The sequence below is a fragment of the Phyllobates terribilis genome, unplaced genomic scaffold (genome assembly GCF_046119375.1).
Source record: "Phyllobates terribilis strain yellow unplaced genomic scaffold, ASM4611937v1 Scaffold_134__1_contigs__length_4944459, whole genome shotgun sequence".
Lineage (NCBI taxonomy): Eukaryota > Metazoa > Chordata > Amphibia > Anura > Dendrobatidae > Phyllobates > Phyllobates terribilis.
This window is the reverse complement of record NW_027362894.1, coordinates 1,440,669-1,462,915: the sequence shown is the minus strand read 5'-3', so window position 1 is coordinate 1,462,915 and position 22,247 is coordinate 1,440,669. Positions and strand designations below refer to the sequence as shown.

General features: G+C 43.1%; 11 non-coding genes and 1 pseudogene across 11 annotated transcripts; all 12 read left to right on the top strand.

Moving 5' to 3' along the window:
• Positions 1-2,326: 2,326 nt before the first annotated feature.
• On the top strand, positions 2,327-2,531 carry LOC141204335 (U2 spliceosomal RNA; annotated as a pseudogene).
• Positions 2,532-3,646: 1,115 nt separating this feature from the next.
• LOC141204561 (U2 spliceosomal RNA) lies at positions 3,647-3,837 on the top strand. The gene has a single exon (XR_012275421.1). It is a non-coding gene; the product is annotated as a U2 spliceosomal RNA (small nuclear RNA).
• A 1,112-nt stretch (positions 3,838-4,949) lies between these two features.
• LOC141204560 (U2 spliceosomal RNA) lies at positions 4,950-5,140 on the top strand. The gene has a single exon (XR_012275420.1). It is a non-coding gene; the product is annotated as a U2 spliceosomal RNA (small nuclear RNA).
• Positions 5,141-6,249: 1,109 nt separating this feature from the next.
• LOC141204559 (U2 spliceosomal RNA) lies at positions 6,250-6,440 on the top strand. Its single transcript, XR_012275419.1, has one exon. It is a non-coding gene; the product is annotated as a U2 spliceosomal RNA (small nuclear RNA).
• A 1,118-nt stretch (positions 6,441-7,558) lies between these two features.
• On the top strand, positions 7,559-7,749 carry LOC141204557 (U2 spliceosomal RNA). Its single transcript, XR_012275417.1, has one exon. It is a non-coding gene; the product is annotated as a U2 spliceosomal RNA (small nuclear RNA).
• Positions 7,750-8,864: 1,115 nt separating this feature from the next.
• On the top strand, positions 8,865-9,055 carry LOC141204555 (U2 spliceosomal RNA). Its single transcript, XR_012275416.1, has one exon. It is a non-coding gene; the product is annotated as a U2 spliceosomal RNA (small nuclear RNA).
• Positions 9,056-10,173: 1,118 nt separating this feature from the next.
• LOC141204554 (U2 spliceosomal RNA) lies at positions 10,174-10,364 on the top strand. The gene has a single exon (XR_012275415.1). It is a non-coding gene; the product is annotated as a U2 spliceosomal RNA (small nuclear RNA).
• A 1,109-nt stretch (positions 10,365-11,473) lies between these two features.
• LOC141204553 (U2 spliceosomal RNA) lies at positions 11,474-11,664 on the top strand. Its single transcript, XR_012275414.1, has one exon. It is a non-coding gene; the product is annotated as a U2 spliceosomal RNA (small nuclear RNA).
• Positions 11,665-12,779: 1,115 nt separating this feature from the next.
• On the top strand, positions 12,780-12,970 carry LOC141204552 (U2 spliceosomal RNA). The gene has a single exon (XR_012275413.1). It is a non-coding gene; the product is annotated as a U2 spliceosomal RNA (small nuclear RNA).
• A 1,112-nt stretch (positions 12,971-14,082) lies between these two features.
• On the top strand, positions 14,083-14,273 carry LOC141204551 (U2 spliceosomal RNA). Its single transcript, XR_012275412.1, has one exon. It is a non-coding gene; the product is annotated as a U2 spliceosomal RNA (small nuclear RNA).
• Positions 14,274-15,388: 1,115 nt separating this feature from the next.
• On the top strand, positions 15,389-15,579 carry LOC141204550 (U2 spliceosomal RNA). The gene has a single exon (XR_012275411.1). It is a non-coding gene; the product is annotated as a U2 spliceosomal RNA (small nuclear RNA).
• A 1,115-nt stretch (positions 15,580-16,694) lies between these two features.
• On the top strand, positions 16,695-16,885 carry LOC141204549 (U2 spliceosomal RNA). The gene has a single exon (XR_012275410.1). It is a non-coding gene; the product is annotated as a U2 spliceosomal RNA (small nuclear RNA).
• Positions 16,886-22,247: the final 5,362 nt, after the last annotated feature.

Genomic DNA, 22,247 nt, shown 5'->3' with positions numbered 1-22,247 from the left:
TATGAGGATTTGTATGCTGTAAAGTGGAGGGATGAGTGTTTGGAGAATGATGTTTTGAGTACGTTAGAGAGTAAATTGAATGAGGCGGAAAGAGAGAGGCTGATGGATGCTGTGACAAGTGATGAAGTATGGAAGGTTATGTGTAGTATGGCTTTGAATAAGACGCCGGGGGAGGATGGTCTTCCAGTAGAATTTTACCGCATGATGTGGGATGTGATTGGGAGTGATTTTGTGGATTTTTGTAAGTATATGTGGGAAAATATGGAGGTGGCAGGTAGTATGCGTGCAGGTATGGTTGTATTGATTCCGAAAAAGGGTGATTTGAAGAGTCTGAAAAACTGGAGGCCAATAACATTATTGAACTGTGATTATAAGATCTACGCAAAATTAATGGCAAATAGGATGCGTGATGTGATAGAGAGTGTGATTGGGGATGAGCAGTGTTGTGCAGTACCTGGGAGACGGATTCACGAGTGTGTGTGTATATTGAGAGATTGTCTATGGGATTGTATGAGCCGGAAGAAGAGTGTGTTTTTGTTGAGCCTGGATTTTGAAAAGGCGTATGATAGGTTGTCGCATGGTTTTTTGTTTAGAGTGTTGCTGAGAATGGGTTTTCCTGCTGATTTTGTTGGGAGAGTGAGAAGTCTATATACAGATATTTATAGTTGTGTTTTAATGAACGGTTATGTCGGTAGGAGAGTGAATGTGCATTCGGGCGTGAGGCAGGGGTGTCCGTTATCCCCTGTGGCTTTTATTTGTGCAATTGAACCTTTGTTGTGTATGTTGAGGAAGGATAAAGTGGTTCGAGGTGTGCAAGTGCCGGGAGGTGGAGGAAGAGAGTGGAAGGTGAGTGGTTATATGGATGACGTGTGTGTATTATGTGATTCTGAATGTTCGGTGAGGCGGGTGAAGTTGTTAGTGTCTATCTTTTGTGGTGCGTCTGCATTTAAAGTGAATTGGGAAAAGAGTGAGTGTAAGGTTTTTGGAAGTGGTATTTTGAGTAGAGATGTAGGTGTGAACGTAGTGAGTGGGCCCATTAAGGTTTTGGGAGTGAAGTTTTCAGAAAGATTGGATGGGAAAGAAAGTTGGGATGACGCGAAAGAGAAGGTTGAAAAGAAGTTATGTTTTTGGAAGTTGAGAAGCCTTACTTTCTTTGGAAAAATCTTAGTCATTAAAAGCGTGGTGTTGCCTATTTTTTTATATGTTGCAGTTGTGTTTCCACCAGGTTATATGGTTTTGAGAGGATTGAATAGGATTTTGTTTGTTTTTTTGTGGAATTCTAAAATGGAGAGGGCGCGGAGGGAAGTGTTGGTGAAGCGTATGGAGAAAGGTGGTTTGGGTTTTCCAAATTTAGAAGTTTTTTTGGGTGTGAATATTGTGGTGTTTGTGCTGAAAGTGATTATGGGCGATGGAAAGTTTTCATGTATGTGTGGATATTTATTTGGGGCTTATTCTTTTCGTTTGAAGTGGAGAGAGAGGGATTTGCGGTGTCCGGTTGCTTTTGAGGTGCCCGTGTGGTATGTGTGGGTTTATAAGTTTTTGGTGAAGTATGAGTTGTGTGATGTGGATGTGAGGTTGTTGGGAAATAAGAAGGCTGTGTACAGGATGATTGAGTGTAGAGAAATGGAGAGTGGAATAAATTTGGTGAGAGGGTGTGATGTGCAAAAAGTATGGAAGAAGGTGCGGATGGGTGGTATGACAAATAAGCAGAGTGAGGTTGTGTGGCAGTCTTTGCATGGAGTGTTGCCAGTAAGAGAGTTTCAGAGGAATAGAGGTTTAGTGAGGAGTGAAACGTGTCCAAGAAATGGCTGTGGTGGAAGGGAAAGTGTGTTGCATGTTTTTTGGAATTGCCAGTATGCTAGAGATGTGATTGGGAGAATGGGGCCTTTGTGTAAAGAATTGTGTGGTGTGAATTTGTTGTCCTTTGAGTTGTTTATGTTTGGTTTGGGAATATGTGATGGGACGAAGGAAAGAGTCTTGTGGTTGATGCTTGCGTGTATAAAGGAAGTGTTATGGGATGTGAGGAATGTGTATGTGTTTAAAAGGAAGGAAATTGCTGTAAAGGATAGTGTGAAGGTGATTATGGGGAAGATGTATGTGTGTTTCCTATGGGACAAAAAGAGGAGAGGGGAAGTGGATGCGGAGGGAATATGGAAAGTTAAAAAGTGGAGATATTTTGTAAATACTTCTTGATCTTGTTTTCTGTGTAAGGTTTAAAAAGAAGAAATAAAAATTTTCCGGTGATGATGGGAGCAGCATTTGTGTCGTTGAGATGATGCAGCTGTTTGGAAGGAAGTTCCTTTGGTCGTGACTATAGACCGTGGATTTCCCCATCTGAGGGAAAAAAAAGAAAAGAGAAAAAAAAAAGAAAAGAAAAATCTGTTCTTATCAGTTTAATATCTGATACGTCCCCTATCTGGGGACCATATATTAAATGGATTTTTAGAACAGGGAGATGGAAAAAGAGCTTGCTCTGTCCACTCCACGCATTGACCTGGTATTGCAGTATCTCCAGGACCGGTGCACCCCTTCTTTAATGCAGTTTCTAAAATCAGAAAGAATTGAATTCAATGTTTTTTGTTCATTTTGCTTGTTTGTCGGATTTTGGGATGGACTCTTTGGCTTTGCTTTTCTTCTCCTCATTGGATTTTTCATGTTCAAAGTTGCAGAAGCCAGATTACAAGCTCATTTTGGTTCAACTTCAGCAACTGTGCATTGCATTGCCATGTAATGTGATGCAATGCTATCTTTCTAGCTCTCCCTTTTTACTTCCTTTTGGATAAACAGACATATTAGGCAAGCATTTTGGAGCTTTCACCTAAATAACTACAGGTGGTGAGATAAGCTGCACAATATAATTGACCTTTCAGTATATTGTTGCACACACACCATCTATTTAGCAAATGCCCTTGTTATCAACAGCAGCCTTTTAAACTCACCTGAGCTAACAGGTATGTGCGCTGGTTACTCTGCTGCGCTTAAAATTTCTTTTTTGGTTTGCTACAATGCCTTTTCTGAAACGTTGTCTCCTTCTGCTGGAACACTGACTTCTTTCATTTAATGCCTGCAGACTATAAAAGAGAACCCAACCCAAAAAGTTTGGTTGATTAGTCTGTGGCATTCTGTTAAACTGTTGCTTATGGCGGTCTCTGTGAGCTTCTCAGCGACATTCAGCCAGCCAGGTATCCTGCCTGCAGTAGATGGAATGTGGCAATGGAACGCTGGCTGCGCGTGTCATAATAGGCTCTGAGCCTTTATATACCTGTGCACAGCAGCAGCCACCTTCAGTCTGCTGCTGGACAGCCAGCAGCAGCAGCAGCAGGAGAGGTATGTAATCAGGAGCCCTCCTGCTAAGGGTAGACAGCTGCTCGTTCCACCCCACCCCCCGCCTTAATTGGTTCTCCTCCCTTCCAACGGTGTTGAGGCGGGTGGGAACAGCAGGGGGTGAAGGTGCTGTGTTTAAAGAGGTGGAGTTATGCAGATCTAAAACGCGTGGATTGCAGCAGCAGCAAGCCGAAAAGTGCAGGCATGTAAGGGATCTAGAGGTTGACAACATGTCTTCTTAACGGGAGTCCAGGAGCTCATCTCCACAAATGGACTTTTCAGGATCCTTGGGTGGCTCCGTAGTTTGAAACCAATTCTGGTTATCGCTTCTCGGCCTTTTGGCTAAGATCAAGTGTAGTATCTGTTCTTATCAGTTTAATATCTGATACGTCCCCTATCTGGGGACCATATATTAAATGGATTTTTAGAACAGGGAGATGGAAAAAGAGCTTGCTCTGTCCACTCCACGCATTGACCTGGTATTGCAGTATCTCCAGGACCGGTGCACCCCTTCTTTAATGCAGTTTCTAAAATCAGAAAGAATTGAATTCAATGTTTTTTGTTCATTTTGCTTGTTTGTCGGATTTTGGGATGGACTCTTTGGCTTTGCTTTTCTTCTCCTCATTGGATTTTTCATGTTCAAAGTTGCAGAAGCCAGATTACAAGCTCATTTTGGTTCAACTTCAGCAACTGTGCATTGCATTGCCATGTAATGTGATGCAATGCTATCTTTCTAGCTCTCCCTTTTTACTTCCTTTTGGATAAACAGACATATTAGGCAAGCATTTTGGAGCTTTCACCTAAATAACTACAGGTGGTGAGATAAGCTGCACAATATAATTGACCTTTCAGTATATTGTTGCACACACACCATCTATTTAGCAAATGCCCTTGTTATCAACAGCAGCCTTTTAAACTCACCTGAGCTAACAGGTATGTGCGCTGGTTACTCTGCTGCGCTTAAAATTTCTTTTTTGGTTTGCTACAATGCCTTTTCTGAAACGTTGTCTCCTTCTGCTGGAACACTGACTTCTTTCATTTAATGCCTGCAGACTATAAAAGAGAACCCAACCCAAAAAGTTTGGTTGATTAGTCTGTGGCATTCTGTTAAACTGTTGCTTATGGCGGTCTCTGTGAGCTTCTCAGCGACATTCAGCCAGCCAGGTATCCTGCCTGCAGTAGATGGAATGTGGCAATGGAACGCTGGCTGCGCGTGTCATAATAGGCTCTGAGCCTTTATATACCTGTGCACAGCAGCAGCCACCTTCAGTCTGCTGCTGGACAGCCAGCAGCAGCAGCAGGAGAGGTATGTAATCAGGAGCCCTCCTGCTAAGGGTAGACAGCTGCTCGTTCCACCCCACCCCCCGCCTTAATTGGTTCTCCTCCCTTCCAACGGTGTTGAGGCGGGTGGGAACAGCAGGGGATGAAGGTGCTGTGTTTAAAGAGGTGGAGTTATGCAGATCTAAAACGCGTGGATTGCAGCAGCAGCAAGCCGAAAAGTGCAGGCATGTAAGGGATCTAGAGGTTGACAACATGTCTTCTTAACGGGAGTCCAGGAGCTCATCTCCACAAATGGACTTTTCAGGATCCTTGGGTGGCTCCGTAGTTTGAAACCAATTCTGGTTATCGCTTCTCGGCCTTTTGGCTAAGATCAAGTGTAGTATCTGTTCTTATCAGTTTAATATCTGATACGTCCCCTATCTGGGGACCATATATTAAATGGATTTTTAGAACAGGGAGATGGAAAAAGAGCTTGCTCTGTCCACTCCACGCATTGACCTGGTATTGCAGTATCTCCAGGACCGGTGCACCCCTTCTTTAATGCAGTTTCTAAAATCAGAAAGAATTGAATTCAATGTTTTTTGTTCATTTTGCTTGTTTGTCGGATTTTGGGATGGACTCTTTGGCTTTGCTTTTCTTCTCCTCATTGGATTTTTCATGTTCAAAGTTGCAGAAGCCAGATTACAAGCTCATTTTGGTTCAACTTCAGCAACTGTGCATTGCATTGCCATGTAATGTGATGCAATGCTATCTTTCTAGCTCTCCCTTTTTACTTCCTTTTGGATAAACAGACATATTAGGCAAGCATTTTGGAGCTTTCACCTAAATAACTACAGGTGGTGAGATAAGCTGCACAATATAATTGACCTTTCAGTATATTGTTGCACACACACCATCTATTTAGCAAATGCCCTTGTTATCAACAGCAGCCTTTTAAACTCACCTGAGCTAACAGGTATGTGCGCTGGTTACTCTGCTGCGCTTAAAATTTCTTTTTTGGTTTGCTACAATGCCTTTTCTGAAACGTTGTCTCCTTCTGCTGGAACACTGACTTCTTTCATTTAATGCCTACAGACTATAAAAGAGAACCCAACCCAAAAAGTTTGGTTGATTAGTCTGTGGCATTCTGTTAAACTGTTGCTTATGGCGGTCTCTGTGAGCTTCTCAGCGACATTCAGCCAGCCAGGTATCCTGCCTGCAGTAGATGGAATGTGGCAATGGAACGCTGGCTGCGCGTGTCATAATAGGCTCTGAGCCTTTATATACCTGTGCACAGCAGCAGCCACCTTCAGTCTGCTGCTGGACAGCCAGCAGCAGCAGGAGAGGTATGTAATCAGGAGCCCTCCTGCTAAGGGTAGACAGCTGCTCGTTCCACCCCACCCCCCGCCTTAATTGGTTCTCCTCCCTTCCAACGGTGTTGAGGCGGGTGGGAACAGCAGGGGGTGAAGGTGCTGTGTTTAAAGAGGTGGAGTTATGCAGATCTAAAACGCGTGGATTGCAGCAGCAGCAAGCCGAAAAGTGCAGGCATGTAAGGGATCTAGAGGTTGACAACATGTCTTCTTAACGGGAGTCCAGGAGCTCATCTCCACAAATGGACTTTTCAGGATCCTTGGGTGGCTCCGTAGTTTGAAACCAATTCTGGTTATCGCTTCTCGGCCTTTTGGCTAAGATCAAGTGTAGTATCTGTTCTTATCAGTTTAATATCTGATACGTCCCCTATCTGGGGACCATATATTAAATGGATTTTTAGAACAGGGAGATGGAAAAAGAGCTTGCTCTGTCCACTCCACGCATTGACCTGGTATTGCAGTATCTCCAGGACCGGTGCACCCCTTCTTTAATGCAGTTTCTAAAATCAGAAAGAATTGAATTCAATGTTTTTTGTTCATTTTGCTTGTTTGTCGGATTTTGGGATGGACTCTTTGGCTTTGCTTTTCTTCTCCTCATTGGATTTTTCATGTTCAAAGTTGCAGAAGCCAGATTACAAGCTCATTTTGGTTCAACTTCAGCAACTGTGCATTGCATTGCCATGTAATGTGATGCAATGCTATCTTTCTAGCTCTCCCTTTTTACTTCCTTTTGGATAAACAGACATATTAGGCAAGCATTTTGGAGCTTTCACCTAAATAACTACAGGTGGTGAGATAAGCTGCACAATATAATTGACCTTTCAGTATATTGTTGCACACACACCATCTATTTAGCAAATGCCCTTGTTATCAACAGCAGCCTTTTAAACTCACCTGAGCTAACAGGTATGTGCGCTGGTTACTCTGCTGCGCTTAAAATTTCTTTTTTGGTTTGCTACAATGCCTTTTCTGAAACGTTGTCTCCTTCTGCTGGAACACTGACTTCTTTCATTTAATGCCTGCAGACTATAAAAGAGAACCCAACCCAAAAAGTTTGGTTGATTAGTCTGTGGCATTCTGTTAAACTGTTGCTTATGGCGGTCTCTGTGAGCTTCTCAGCGACATTCAGCCAGCCAGGTATCCTGCCTGCAGTAGATGGAATGTGGCAATGGAACGCTGGCTGCGCGTGTCATAATAGGCTCTGAGCCTTTATATACCTGTGCACAGCAGCAGCCACCTTCAGTCTGCTGCTGGACAGCCAGCAGCAGCAGCAGCAGCAGGAGAGGTATGTAATCAGGAGCCCTCCTGCTAAGGGTAGACAGCTGCTCGTTCCACCCCACCCCCCGCCTTAATTGGTTCTCCTCCCTTCCAACGGTGTTGAGGCGGGTGGGAACAGCAGGGGGTGAAGGTGCTGTGTTTAAAGAGGTGGAGTTATGCAGATCTAAAACGCGTGGATTGCAGCAGCAGCAAGCAGAAAAGTGCAGGCATGTAAGGGATCTAGAGGTTGACAACATGTCTTCTTAACGGTAGTACAGGAGCTCATCTCCACAAATGGACTTTTCAGGATCCTTGGGTGGCTCCGTAGTTTGAAACCAATTCTGGTTATCGCTTCTCGGCCTTTTGGCTAAGATCAAGTGTAGTATCTGTTCTTATCAGTTTAATATCTGATACGTCCCCTATCTGGGGACCATATATTAAATGGATTTTTAGAACAGGGAGATGGAAAAAGAGCTTGCTCTGTCCACTCCACGCATTGACCTGGTATTGCAGTATCTCCAGGACCGGTGCACCCCTTCTTTAATGCAGTTTCTAAAATCAGAAAGAATTGAATTCAATGTTTTTTGTTCATTTTGCTTGTTTGTCGGATTTTGGGATGGACTCTTTGGCTTTGCTTTTCTTCTCCTCATTGGATTTTTCATGTTCAAAGTTGCAGAAGCCAGATTACAAGCTCATTTTGGTTCAACTTCAGCAACTGTGCATTGCATTGCCATGTAATGTGATGCAATGCTATCTTTCTAGCTCTCCCTTTTTACTTCCTTTTGGATAAACAGACATATTAGGCAAGCATTTTGGAGCTTTCACCTAAATAACTACAGGTGGTGAGATAAGCTGCACAATATAATTGACCTTTCAGTATATTGTTGCACACACACCATCTATTTAGCAAATGCCCTTGTTATCAACAGCAGCCTTTTAAACTCACCTGAGCTAACAGGTATGTGCGCTGGTTACTCTGCTGCGCTTAAAATTTCTTTTTTGGTTTGCTACAATGCCTTTTCTGAAACGTTGTCTCCTTCTGCTGGAACACTGACTTCTTTTATTTAATGCCTGCAGACTATAAAAGAGAACCCAACCCAAAAAGTTTGGTTGATTAGTCTGTGGCATTCTGTTAAACTGTTGCTTATGGCGGTCTCTGTGAGCTTCTCAGCGACATTCAGCCAGCCAGGTATCCTGCCTGCAGTAGATGGAATGTGGCAATGGAACGCTGGCTGCGCGTGTCATAATAGGCTCTGAGCCTTTATATACCTGTGCACAGCAGCAGCCACCTTCAGTCTGCTGCTGGACAGCCAGCAGCAGCAGCAGCAGGAGAGGTATGTAATCAGGAGCCCTCCTGCTAAGGGTAGACAGCTGCTCGTTCCACCCCACCCCCCGCCTTAATTGGTTCTCCTCCCTTCCAACGGTGTTGAGGCGGGTGGGAACAGCAGGGGGTGAAGGTGCTGTGTTTAAAGAGGTGGAGTTATGCAGATCTAAAACGCGTGGATTGCAGCAGCAGCAAGCAGAAAAGTGCAGGCATGTAAGGGATCTAGAGGTTGACAACATGTCTTCTTAACGGGAGTCCAGGAGCTCATCTCCACAAATGGACTTTTCAGGATCCTTGGGTGGCTCCGTAGTTTGAAACCAATTCTGGTTATCGCTTCTCGGCCTTTTGGCTAAGATCAAGTGTAGTATCTGTTCTTATCAGTTTAATATCTGATACGTCCCCTATCTGGGGACCATATATTAAATGGATTTTTAGAACAGGGAGATGGAAAAAGAGCTTGCTCTGTCCACTCCACGCATTGACCTGGTATTGCAGTATCTCCAGGACCGGTGCACCCCTTCTTTAATGCAGTTTCTAAAATCAGAAAGAATTGAATTCAATGTTTTTTGTTCATTTTGCTTGTTTGTCGGATTTTGGGATGGACTCTTTGGCTTTGCTTTTCTTCTCCTCATTGGATTTTTCATGTTCAAATTTGCAGAAGCCAGATTACAAGCTCATTTTGGTTCAACTTCAGCAACTGTGCATTGCATTGCCATGTAATGTGATGCAATGCTATCTTTCTAGCTCTCCCTTTTTACTTCCTTTTGGATAAACAGACATATTAGGCAAGCATTTTGGAGCTTTCACCTAAATAACTACAGGTGGTGAGATAAGCTGCACAATATAATTGACCTTTCAGTATATTGTTGCACACACACCATCTATTTAGCAAATGCCCTTGTTATCAACAGCAGCCTTTTAAACTCACCTGAGCTAACAGGTATGTGCGCTGGTTACTCTGCTGCGCTTAAAATTTCTTTTTTGGTTTGCTACAATGCCTTTTCTGAAACGTTGTCTCCTTCTGCTGGAACACTGACTTCTTTCATTTAATGCCTGCAGACTATAAAAGAGAACCCAACCCAAAAAGTTTGGTTGATTAGTCTGTGGCATTCTGTTAAACTGTTGCTTATGGCGGTCTCTGTGAGCTTCTCAGCGACATTCAGCCAGCCAGGTATCCTGCCTGCAGTAGATGGAATGTGGCAATGGAACGCTGGCTGCGCGTGTCATAATAGGCTCTGAGCCTTTATATACCTGTGCACAGCAGCAGCCACCTTCAGTCTGCTGCTGGACAGCCAGCAGCAGCAGCAGCAGCAGGAGAGGTATGTAATCAGGAGCCCTCCTGCTAAGGGTAGACAGCTGCTCGTTCCACCCCACCCCCCGCCTTAATTGGTTCTCCTCCCTTCCAACGGTGTTGAGGCGGGTGGGAACAGCAGGGGGTGAAGGTGCTGTGTTTAAAGAGGTGGAGTTATGCAGATCTAAAACGCGTGGATTGCAGCAGCAGCAAGCCGAAAAGTGCAGGCATGTAAGGGATCTAGAGGTTGACAACATGTCTTCTTAACGGGAGTCCAGGAGCTCATCTCCACAAATGGACTTTTCAGGATCCTTGGGTGGCTCCGTAGTTTGAAACCAATTCTGGTTATCGCTTCTCGGCCTTTTGGCTAAGATCAAGTGTAGTATCTGTTCTTATCAGTTTAATATCTGATACGTCCCCTATCTGGGGACCATATATTAAATGGATTTTTAGAACAGGGAGATGGAAAAAGAGCTTGCTCTGTCCACTCCACGCATTGACCTGGTATTGCAGTATCTCCAGGACCGGTGCACCCCTTCTTTAATGCAGTTTCTAAAATCAGAAAGAATTGAATTCAATGTTTTTTGTTCATTTTGCTTGTTTGTCGGATTTTGGGATGGACTCTTTGGCTTTGCTTTTCTTCTCCTCATTGGATTTTTCATGTTCAAAGTTGCAGAAGCCAGATTACAAGCTCATTTTGGTTCAACTTCAGCAACTGTGCATTGCATTGCCATGTAATGTGATGCAATGCTATCTTTCTAGCTCTCCCTTTTTACTTCCTTTTGGATAAACAGACATATTAGGCAAGCATTTTGGAGCTTTCACCTAAATAACTACAGGTGGTGAGATAAGCTGCACAATATAATTGACCTTTCAGTATATTGTTGCACACACACCATCTATTTAGCAAATGCCCTTGTTATCAACAGCAGCCTTTTAAACTCACCTGAGCTAACAGGTATGTGCGCTGGTTACTCTGCTGCGCTTAAAATTTCTTTTTTGGTTTGCTACAATGCCTTTTCTGAAACGTTGTCTCCTTCTGCTGGAACACTGACTTCTTTCATTTAATGCCTGCAGACTATAAAAGAGAACCCAACCCAAAAAGTTTGGTTGATTAGTCTGTGGCATTCTGTTAAACTGTTGCTTATGGCGGTCTCTGTGAGCTTCTCAGCGACATTCAGCCAGCCAGGTATCCTGCCTGCAGTAGATGGAATGTGGCAATGGAACGCTGGCTGCGCGTGTCATAATAGGCTCTGAGCCTTTATATACCTGTGCACAGCAGCAGCCACCTTCAGTCTGCTGCTGGACAGCCAGCAGCAGCAGGAGAGGTATGTAATCAGGAGCCCTCCTGCTAAGGGTAGACAGCTGCTCGTTCCACCCCACCCCCCGCCTTAATTGGTTCTCCTCCCTTCCAACGGTGTTGAGGCGGGTGGGAACAGCAGGGGGTGAAGGTGCTGTGTTTAAAGAGGTGGAGTTATGCAGATCTAAAACGCGTGGATTGCAGCAGCAGCAAGCCGAAAAGTGCAGGCATGTAAGGGATCTAGAGGTTGACAACATGTCTTCTTAACGGGAGTCCAGGATCTCATCTCCACAAATGGACTTTTCAGGATCCTTGGGTGGCTCCGTAGTTTGAAACCAATTCTGGTTATCGCTTCTCGGCCTTTTGGCTAAGATCAAGTGTAGTATCTGTTCTTATCAGTTTAATATCTGATACGTCCCCTATCTGGGGACCATATATTAAATGGATTTTTAGAACAGGGAGATGGAAAAAGAGCTTGCTCTGTCCACTCCACGCATTGACCTGGTATTGCAGTATCTCCAGGACCGGTGCACCCCTTCTTTAATGCAGTTTCTAAAATCAGAAAGAATTGAATTCAATGTTTTTTGTTCATTTTGCTTGTTTGTCGGATTTTGGGATGGACTCTTTGGCTTTGCTTTTCTTCTCCTCATTGGATTTTTCATGTTCAAAGTTGCAGAAGCCAGATTACAAGCTCATTTTGGTTCAACTTCAGCAACTGTGCATTGCATTGCCATGTAATGTGATGCAATGCTATCTTTCTAGCTCTCCCTTTTTACTTCCTTTTGGATAAACAGACATATTAGGCAAGCATTTTGGAGCTTTCACCTAAATAACTACAGGTGGTGAGATAAGCTGCACAATATAATTGACCTTTCAGTATATTGTTGCACACACACCATCTATTTAGCAAATGCCCTTGTTGTCAACAGCAGCCTTTTAAACTCACCTGAGCTAACAGGTATGTGCGCTGGTTACTCTGCTGCGCTTAAAATTTCTTTTTTGGTTTGCTACAATGCCTTTTCTGAAACGTTGTCTCCTTCTGCTGGAACACTGACTTCTTTCATTTAATGCCTGCAGACTATAAAAGAGAACCCAACCCAAAAAGTTTGGTTGATTAGTCTGTGGCATTCTGTTAAACTGTTGCTTATGGCGGTCTCTGTGAGCTTCTCAGCGACATTCAGCCAGCCAGGTATCCTGCCTGCAGTAGATGGAATGTGGCAATGGAACGCTGGCTGCGCGTGTCATAATAGGCTCTGAGCCTTTATATACCTGTGCACAGCAGCAGCCACCTTCAGTCTGCTGCTGGACAGCCAGCAGCAGCAGCAGCAGGAGAGGTATGTAATCAGGAGCCCTCCTGCTAAGGGTAGACAGCTGCTCGTTCCACCCCACCCCCCGCCTTAATTGGTTCTCCTCCCTTCCAACGGTGTTGAGGCGGGTGGGAACAGCAGGGGGTGAAGGTGCTGTGTTTAAAGAGGTGGAGTTATGCAGATCTAAAACGCGTGGATTGCAGCAGCAGCAAGCCGAAAAGTGCAGGCATGTAAGGGATCTAGAGGTTGACAACATGTCTTCTTAACGGGAGTCCAGGAGCTCATCTCCACAAATGGACTTTTCAGGATCCTTGGGTGGCTCCGTAGTTTGAAACCAATTCTGGTTATCGCTTCTCGGCCTTTTGGCTAAGATCAAGTGTAGTATCTGTTCTTATCAGTTTAATATCTGATACGTCCCCTATCTGGGGACCATATATTAAATGGATTTTTAGAACAGGGAGATGGAAAAAGAGCTTGCTCTGTCCACTCCACGCATTGACCTGGTATTGCAGTATCTCCAGGACCGGTGCACCCCTTCTTTAATGCAGTTTCTAAAATCAGAAAGAATTGAATTCAATGTTTTTTGTTCATTTTGCTTGTTTGTCGGATTTTGGGATGGACTCTTTGGCTTTGCTTTTCTTCTCCTCATTGGATTTTTCATGTTCAAAGTTGCAGAAGCCAGATTATAAGCTCATTTTGGTTCAACTTCAGCAACTGTGCATTGCATTGCCATGTAATGTGATGCAATGCTATCTTTCTAGCTCTCCCTTTTTACTTCCTTTTGGATAAACAGACATATTAGGCAAGCATTTTGGAGCTTTCACCTAAATAACTACAGGTGGTGAGATAAGCTGCACAATATAATTGACCTTTCAGTATATTGTTGCACACACACCATCTATTTAGCAAATGCCCTTGTTATCAACAGCAGCCTTTTAAACTCACCTGAGCTAACAGGTATGTGCGCTGGTTACTCTGCTGCGCTTAAAATTTCTTTTTTGGTTTGCTACAATGCCTTTTCTGAAACGTTGTCTCCTTCTGCTGGAACACTGACTTCTTTCATTTAATGCCTGCAGACTATAAAAGAGAACCCAACCCAAAAAGTTTGGTTGATTAGTCTGTGGCATTCTGTTAAACTGTTGCTTATGGCGGTCTCTGTGAGCTTCTCAGCGACATTCAGCCAGCCAGGTATCCTGCCTGCAGTAGATGGAATGTGGCAATGGAACGCTGGCTGCGCGTGTCATAATAGGCTCTGAGCCTTTATATACCTGTGCACAGCAGCAGCCACCTTCAGTCTGCTGCTGGACAGCCAGCAGCAGCAGCAGGAGAGGTATGTAATCAGGAGCCCTCCTGCTAAGGGTAGACAGCTGCTCGTTCCACCCCACCCCCCGCCTTAATTGGTTCTCCTCCCTTCCAACGGTGTTGAGGCGGGTGGGAACAGCAGGGGGTGAAGGTGCTGTGTTTAAAGAGGTGGAGTTATGCAGATCTAAAACGCGTGGATTGCAGCAGCAGCAAGCCGAAAAGTGCAGGCATGTAAGGGATCTAGAGGTTGACAACATGTCTTCTTAACGGGAGTCCAGGAGCTCATCTCCACAAATGGACTTTTCAGGATCCTTGGGTGGCTCCGTAGTTTGAAACCCATTCTGGTTATCGCTTCTCGGCCTTTTGGCTAAGATCAAGTGTAGTATCTGTTCTTATCAGTTTAATATCTGATACGTCCCCTATCTGGGGACCATATATTAAATGGATTTTTAGAACAGGGAGATGGAAAAAGAGCTTGCTCTGTCCACTCCACGCATTGACCTGGTATTGCAGTATCTCCAGGACCGGTGCACCCCTTCTTTAATGCAGTTTCTAAAATCAGAAAGAATTGAATTCAATGTTTTTTGTTCATTTTGCTTGTTTGTCGGATTTTGGGATGGACTCTTTGGCTTTGCTTTTCTTCTCCTCATTGGATTTTTCATGTTCAAAGTTGCAGAAGCCAGATTACAAGCTCATTTTGGTTCAACTTCAGCAACTGTGCATTGCATTGCCATGTAATGTGATGCAATGCTATCTTTCTAGCTCTCCCTTTTTACTTCCTTTTGGATAAACAGACATATTAGGCAAGCATTTTGGAGCTTTCACCTAAATAACTACAGGTGGTGAGATAAGCTGCACAATATAATTGACCTTTCAGTATATTGTTGCACACACACCATCTATTTAGCAAATGCCCTTGTTATCAACAGCAGCCTTTTAAACTCACCTGAGCTAACAGGTATGTGCGCTGGTTACTCTGCTGCGCTTAAAATTTCTTTTTTGGTTTGCTACAATGCCTTTTCTGAAACGTTGTCTCCTTCTGCTGGAACACTGACTTCTTTCATTTAATGCCTGCAGACTATAAAAGAGAACCCAACCCAAAAAGTTTGGTTGATTAGTCTGTGGCATTCTGTTAAACTGTTGCTTATGGCGGTCTCTGTGAGCTTCTCAGCGACATTCAGCCAGCCAGGTATCCTGCCTGCAGTAGATGGAATGTGGCAATGGAACGCTGGCTGCGCGTGTCATAATAGGCTCTGAGCCTTTATATACCTGTGCACAGCAGCAGCCACCTTCAGTCTGCTGCTGGACAGCCAGCAGCAGCAGCAGCAGGAGAGGTATGTAATCAGGAGCCCTCCTGCTAAGGGTAGACAGCTGCTCGTTCCACCCCACCCCCCGCCTTAATTGGTTCTCCTCCCTTCCAACGGTGTTGAGGCGGGTGGGAACAGCAGGGGGTGAAGGTGCTGTGTTTAAAGAGGTGGAGTTATGCAGATCTAAAACGCGTGGATTGCAGCAGCAGCAAGCCGAAAAGTGCAGGCATGTAAGGGATCTAGAGGTTGACAACATGTCTTCTTAACGGGAGTCCAGGAGCTCATCTCCACAAATGGACTTTTCAGGATCCTTGGGTGGCTCCGTAGTTTGAAACCAATTCTGGTTATCGCTTCTCGGCCTTTTGGCTAAGATCAAGTGTAGTATCTGTTCTTATCAGTTTAATATCTGATACGTCCCCTATCTGGGGACCATATATTAAATGGATTTTTAGAACAGGGAGATGGAAAAAGAGCTTGCTCTGTCCACTCCACGCATTGACCTGGTATTGCAGTATCTCCAGGACCGGTGCACCCCTTCTTTAATGCAGTTTCTAAAATCAGAAAGAATTGAATTCAATGTTTTTTGTTCATTTTGCTTGTTTGTCGGATTTTGGGATGGACTCTTTGGCTTTGCTTTTCTTCTCCTCATTGGATTTTTCATGTTCAAAGTTGCAGAAGCCAGATTACAAGCTCATTTTGGTTCAACTTCAGCAACTGTGCATTGCATTGCCATGTAATGTGATGCAATGCTATCTTTCTAGCTCTCCCTTTTTACTTCCTTTTGGATAAACAGACATATTAGGCAAGCATTTTGGAGCTTTCACCTAAATAACTACAGGTGGTGAGATAAGCTGCACAATATAATTGACCTTTCAGTATATTGTTGCACACACACCATCTATTTAGCAAATGCCCTTGTTATCAACAGCAGCCTTTTAAACTCACCTGAGCTAACAGGTATGTGCGCTGGTTACTCTGCTGCGCTTAAAATTTCTTTTTTGGTTTGCTACAATGCCTTTTCTGAAACGTTGTCTCCTTCTGCTGGAACACTGACTTCTTTCATTTAATGCCTGCAGACTATAAAAGAGAACCCAACCCAAAAAGTTTGGTTGATTAGTCTGTGGCATTCTGTTAAACTGTTGCTTATGGCGGTCTCTGTGAGCTTCTCAGCGACATTCAGCCAGCCAGGTATCCTGCCTGCAGTAGATGGAATGTGGCAATGGAACGCTGGCTGCGCGTGTCATAATAGGCTCTGAGCCTTTATATACCTGTGCACAGCAGCAGCCACCTTCAGTCTGCTGCTGGACAGCCAGCAGCAGCAGCAGCAGGAGAGGTATGTAATCAGGAGCCCTCCTGCTAAGGGTAGACAGCTGCTCGTTCCACCCCACCCCCCGCCTTAATTGGTTCTCCTCCCTTCCAACGGTGTTGAGGCGGGTGGGAACAGCAGGGGGTGAAGGTGCTGTGTTTAAAGAGGTGGAGTTATGCAGATCTAAAACGCGTGGATTGCAGCAGCAGCAAGCCGAAAAGTGCAGGCATGTAAGGGATCTAGAGGTTGACAACATGTCTTCTTAACGGGAGTCCAGGAGCTCATCTCCACAAATGGACTTTTCAGGATCCTTGGGTGGCTCCGTAGTTTGAAACCAATTCTGGTTATCGCTTCTCGGCCTTTTGGCTAAGATCAAGTGTAGTATCTGTTCTTATCAGTTTAATATCTGATACGTCCCCTATCTGGGGACCATATATTAAATGGATTTTTAGAACAGGGAGATGGAAAAAGAGCTTGCTCTGTCCACTCCACGCATTGACCTGGTATTGCAGTATCTCCAGGACCGGTGCACCCCTTCTTTAATGCAGTTTCTAAAATCAGAAAGAATTGAATTCAATGTTTTTTGTTCATTTTGCTTGTTTGTCGGATTTTGGGATGGACTCTTTGGCTTTGCTTTTCTTCTCCTCATTGGATTTTTCATGTTCAAAGTTGCAGAAGCCAGATTACAAGCTCATTTTGGTTCAACTTCAGCAACTGTGCATTGCATTGCCATGTAATGTGATGCAATGCTATCTTTCTAGCTCTCCTTTTTACTTCCTTTTGGATAAACAGACATATTAGGCAAGCATTTTGGAGCTTTCACCTAAATAACTACAGGTGGTGAGATAAGCTGCACAATATAATTGACCTTTCAGTATATTGTTGCACACACACCATCTATTTAGCAAATGCCCTTGTTATCAACAGCAGCCTTTTAAACTCACCTGAGCTAACAGGTATGTGCGCTGGTTACTCTGCTGCGCTTAAAATTTCTTTTTTGGTTTGCTACAATGCCTTTTCTGAAACGTTGTCTCCTTCTGCTGGAACACTGACTTCTTTCATTTAATGCCTGCAGACTATAAAAGAGAACCCAACCCAAAAAGTTTGGTTGATTAGTCTGTGGCATTCTGTTAAACTGTTGCTTATGGCGGTCTCTGTGAGCTTCTCAGCGACATTCAGCCAGCCAGGTATCCTGCCTGCAGTAGATGGAATGTGGCAATGGAACGCTGGCTGCGCGTGTCATAATAGGCTCTGAGCCTTTATATACCTGTGCACAGCAGCAGCCACCTTCAGTCTGCTGCTGGACAGCCAGCAGCAGCAGCAGCAGGCGAGGTATGTAATCAGGAGCCCTCCTGCTAAGGGTAGACAGCTGCTCGTTCCACCCCACCCCCCGCCTTAATTGGTCCTCCTCCCTTCCAACGGTGTTGAGGCGGGTGGGAACAGCAGGGGGTGAAGGTGCTGTGTTTAAAGAGGTGGAGTTATGCAGATCTAAAACGCGTGGATTGCAGCAGCAGCAAGCCGAAAAGTGCAGGCATGTAAGGGATCTAGAGGTTGACAACATGTCTTCTTAACGGGAGTCCAGGAGCTCATCTCCACAAATGGACTTTTCAGGATCCTTGGGTGGCTCCGTAGTTTGAAACCAATTCTGGTTATCGCTTCTCGGCCTTTTGGCACGATCTGTAGTGGGTTGTGACATTGGGCTGAAGGTTACTGTGGTGGCAGAACCGATTCTTGGCCTTTGGAGATATCCAGTGCTGCTTTTGGGAATCGGTGCTAAAGCTGCAGTGCCTTTTCTTTACGGAGGACGGTGTGTTGGAGGGAGGACGAACTTCGTGGAGGCTGCGATCCGTGTGTGATATTTTCCTTGGTATCTGGAAAAGAAGAGGAAAATCATGGAGACAAGGAGAAACCCTGGAGGAAGGAAGGAGAATCAAGCAAGCAACCCGAATGATTATTTCTCGGAGGAGCATCCGCTGAAGGACACCATCAGGTTCGTGGTTGCTCCTGACCACCGGCAGGTGAAAGATTCTCAATTTATTTTCAATGTTATTTGTAAGCTCTTGAAGATCGACAAGGAGCATCTTTTTTGCTTTCAATCTTTTTTTTCTCGAGGACTTTATGATGTTACGCTTAATAAAGCCTCGCAGTGTGAAAGTGCCTACGCTCTTTATGAAGTAAATAAAGAGAAGGTAGAGCTGGAGGGGGTGAAAGTAATCCCCTCTTTTCAGTTTTCAATGAAAGTACTGACGATTCATTTGTTTAGTCCATTTATTACAGACTCTGAGGTTGAAAGTTACCTATCAATGTATTGTGACAAAATCATCCCTAAGAGACGCGGGGAAACACAGTTTGGAGTGTGGAACGGGAAACGTGTGTATGTGGTATCATTTAGGAAGAACCCGAATGAGGAGGGGGGCGTGTCCAGACCTCCGCCGCAGGTTTATATCAACCATAGCCGCGGTTATTTATTCTTCCCAGGGATGCCACACTACTGCCGTGTGTGTAAAAAATATGGACATCTGGATGCAGAATGTAACAAGTGTTTTAGTTGCATGGGTACTCCTCACCAGATGGATGAGTGCCCTAAAAATAAGAAAAAGGAGGTAGAGGAGATGGACACATCGCCTGAAGAACAGCAACAAGAAGCTAAAGACGATGTGGAAGCAGGCATTGCTGCTGAAGAGGAAAAAGGGGAAGAGGAGAAAGAAAGGAGTGAGAAGGAGGAGACAGAAAGAAAGAGAAAAGAGGAAGAGGAGGGACGGGCAATGAAGGAGAAGAAGAAGGAGGAACGGGTTAAAAAATCACAAGAAGAAGAGGAAAGGAAGTTGGAAGAAAGGAAGAGAAAGAAGGAAGAGGAAAAACAGAAGAGGATAGAGGACATAGAAAAAAGGGCCATGGAGATAAAGAAACAGATGGAAAGGAAAAAGAGAGAAGAGCAGAAGAAAGAAGATAAGAAGAAAGAAGATAAGAATGAAAAGAAGAAGATAGAAGAACAGAAGAAAGAAGATCAGAAGAGAGAAGAGAAGAGTCAAATGTTGCAAGAAATTTCTCCACTAAGTAAAGGGAGTAGTTGTGGAGGGGAAAGTGATATTCCAGAAGTAGTGGAGTCCACTCCTACTAATTCCCTGTCGCAGAGCTTACCTTGCGCGCAGGTACAAATGGACTGCACAGAAAAATCTCTAAAAAGAAGTGTGGATAGAAGTGATAATGAAGGAATACCATGTGGTGGGAAAGTAAAGGCATTAGAAGCAACAAGTCTGCTGGGGAGTGTGTCATCTTCGGATGTATCAGATCTGGAGGTAGACCCATCTTCTCCGGCAGTAGAGAATGAGGGCGGAGGGAAGAGCCCTGCACTAAATGTTAGAAGATGATCCGCTCAATGTCCCTGAATGTTCAGGGGTTTAACGACCTATATAAGAGAACTGCTTTATATGATTTTTTAAATAATGAAAATATTGATTTTATCTTTCTACAAGAATGTAATTTGACAAAAAAAATAAGCTATGAATATTTACAGGGTATATGGAAGGGTAACTTATGCTTTTCTGGTGGGAACGAGTCAAAAAGTGATGGTGTGGGGTTTTTATGCTCTAAAGATTGGGAGATTGTAAATTATGAAGAGATATACCCTGGGAGGATTTTAAGAATTGATGTGCAGAAAAATGGGAAGAAAGTGAGGTGTTTTAATGTGTATGCAAATGCAGAAAAAGCCTTGAGATTACATTTGTTTGAACTGTTGCAGCTGTTTTTACCTGGAGTAGATCCATTAGTTTTAGGTGGGGATTTTAATTGTCATTTAAAAAATGTAAAAGATGGGTCAGCTTCATGTCTTAGAAATATTTTAGCAGCTTTTAATCTTAAAGATACATGGGCATTAGATGGACAAAAAAAGGAGCATGAAGTCACTTGGGTGGGGAGAGGTGTTTCATCCAGAATAGATTATATTTTTATATCTCAAGCCCTAACATGCTCAGGTTTTAAAACGCATTCAACACCTTTTTCAGATCATAAAATAATAGAATGTAGTTTTAAAATAGAATCAGATGTGGATAAAAGACCGTCACACTGGAAATTTAATGTATCCCTACTACAAGACGAGGTGGTTATGGAAGGTTTTAAAAAGCTGTATGAAAAACTGAAGCTAAAAAAAACGTTTTTTAAATCTATTTTTAATTGGTGGGATTTTGTCAAGAAGGAGGTAAAAATATTTTTTATTAAAGAAGGAAAGAAGAAAGCTGCTGCAAAACGTATTTTTTATAATGATCTTAATGCTAAACTGCAATGTTTTTTTCACCTCGAAAATAACGGATGTGATCTGCAGGAGGCGATCCGAACAACAAAAGAAAAGATCCAAAACTGCCTGAAAGAAAAAGGTAAAGAAATTATTTTTAATTCCCGAGTAAAAGTTTTAGACGAGGATGAAAAATGCACAAAATTCTTTTTTAAAAAAATATGTGACAAGAAGGATTATATGAAGGTTTTGGAAGGAGAAACAAGTTTGGAGGGGAAGAAGATGAAAGCAAAAGAATTTTATGATGATTTATTTTCTGTTAAAAACACGGATGTGTCTCTAAAAAAACATTTTTTAGAAGGACTGGAAAAAAATTTTAATGCGGAAGATAAATCTTTTTTAATAGGGAATTTTACTAAAGAGGAAGTTTTTAATACAATTAATACGCTACAAAATAACAAAACGCCGGGAGCAGATGGACTACCTGTTGAATTTTACAAGTGTTTATGGGAGATCATGGGTGAGGATTTTTATGAAGTAATTTTAGAAGCAGAAGCATCTTTTAGTGTCCCAGAGTCGTGGTGGGAGGGTCTTATTGTTTTATTATTTAAGAAAGGAAATAAAGAACGGATTAAAAATTGGAGACCAATAACCCTTTTAAATACGGACTGTAAGGTATATGCAAAGTTACTAGCAAATAGATTAAAAAAGGTAATCGGCTCAGTAATAGAAGTGGATCAGACGTGTGCAGTGCCAAATCGGAGAATCAGCGACTCATTGATTTTAATAAGGGATGTTTTATGGGATGTTTTAGACAGAAAACAAAAGCTTGCTCTAATTACTTTGGATTTTGAAAAAGCGTACGATAGAGTTGCCCATGATTTTTTATTTGCAGTTTTAGAGAAAATGGGATGCCCGGATGTTTTTAGCAAACGTATTAAATCTCTTTACAAATCATGTTTTAGCAAAATATCTATTAATGGTTTTTTATCTGATAATGTAAAAATAAACTGTGGCGTTAAACAGGGGTGTCCCTTATCCCCTATTCTTTTTATTTGTGCAATTGAACCACTTTTAGCAGCTTTTAGGAGAGATAAGGTAATCAATGGTTTTTTTATTCCCGGGAGTTGCAATGAACAAGTTAAAGTGGTGGCATATATGGATGATGTGACGGTTTTAGTTAAAGACACTAGAAGCATGAACAGAGCCATAAGAACAGTGGATTGGTTTGGGGGCGCATCGGGTTTTAAAATTAACATGGAAAAATCTGGTATTTTAACTGTTGGTGATTTTATTGTAGATTCTGAGTGTAAATTAACAAGAATGAATGAAGTAAAAATTTTAGGTATTTATTTCTCAGAGTCAGGTGGTAATGTTAAGAAATTGGGAGTCTCTGCTGGAAAGAGTTAAGAAAAAGATTACTTTCTGGCAGTTGAGAGATCTTACCCTGGAAGGAAAAATTTTAATTATTAGACAGGTTTTACTCCCAATGTTTTTATATGTCTCAACAGTTTTTATCCCCCAAAATAATATCATGAAGAGAGTTATTAAGGTATGTTTTAATTTTTTATGGAGATCCAAGATGGAAAGAGTAAAGAGAGAGGAGATATATAAATCAAAGAAAAAAGGTGGGAAAGGTTTTCCGGATATTAGGTCCTTTTTATATGC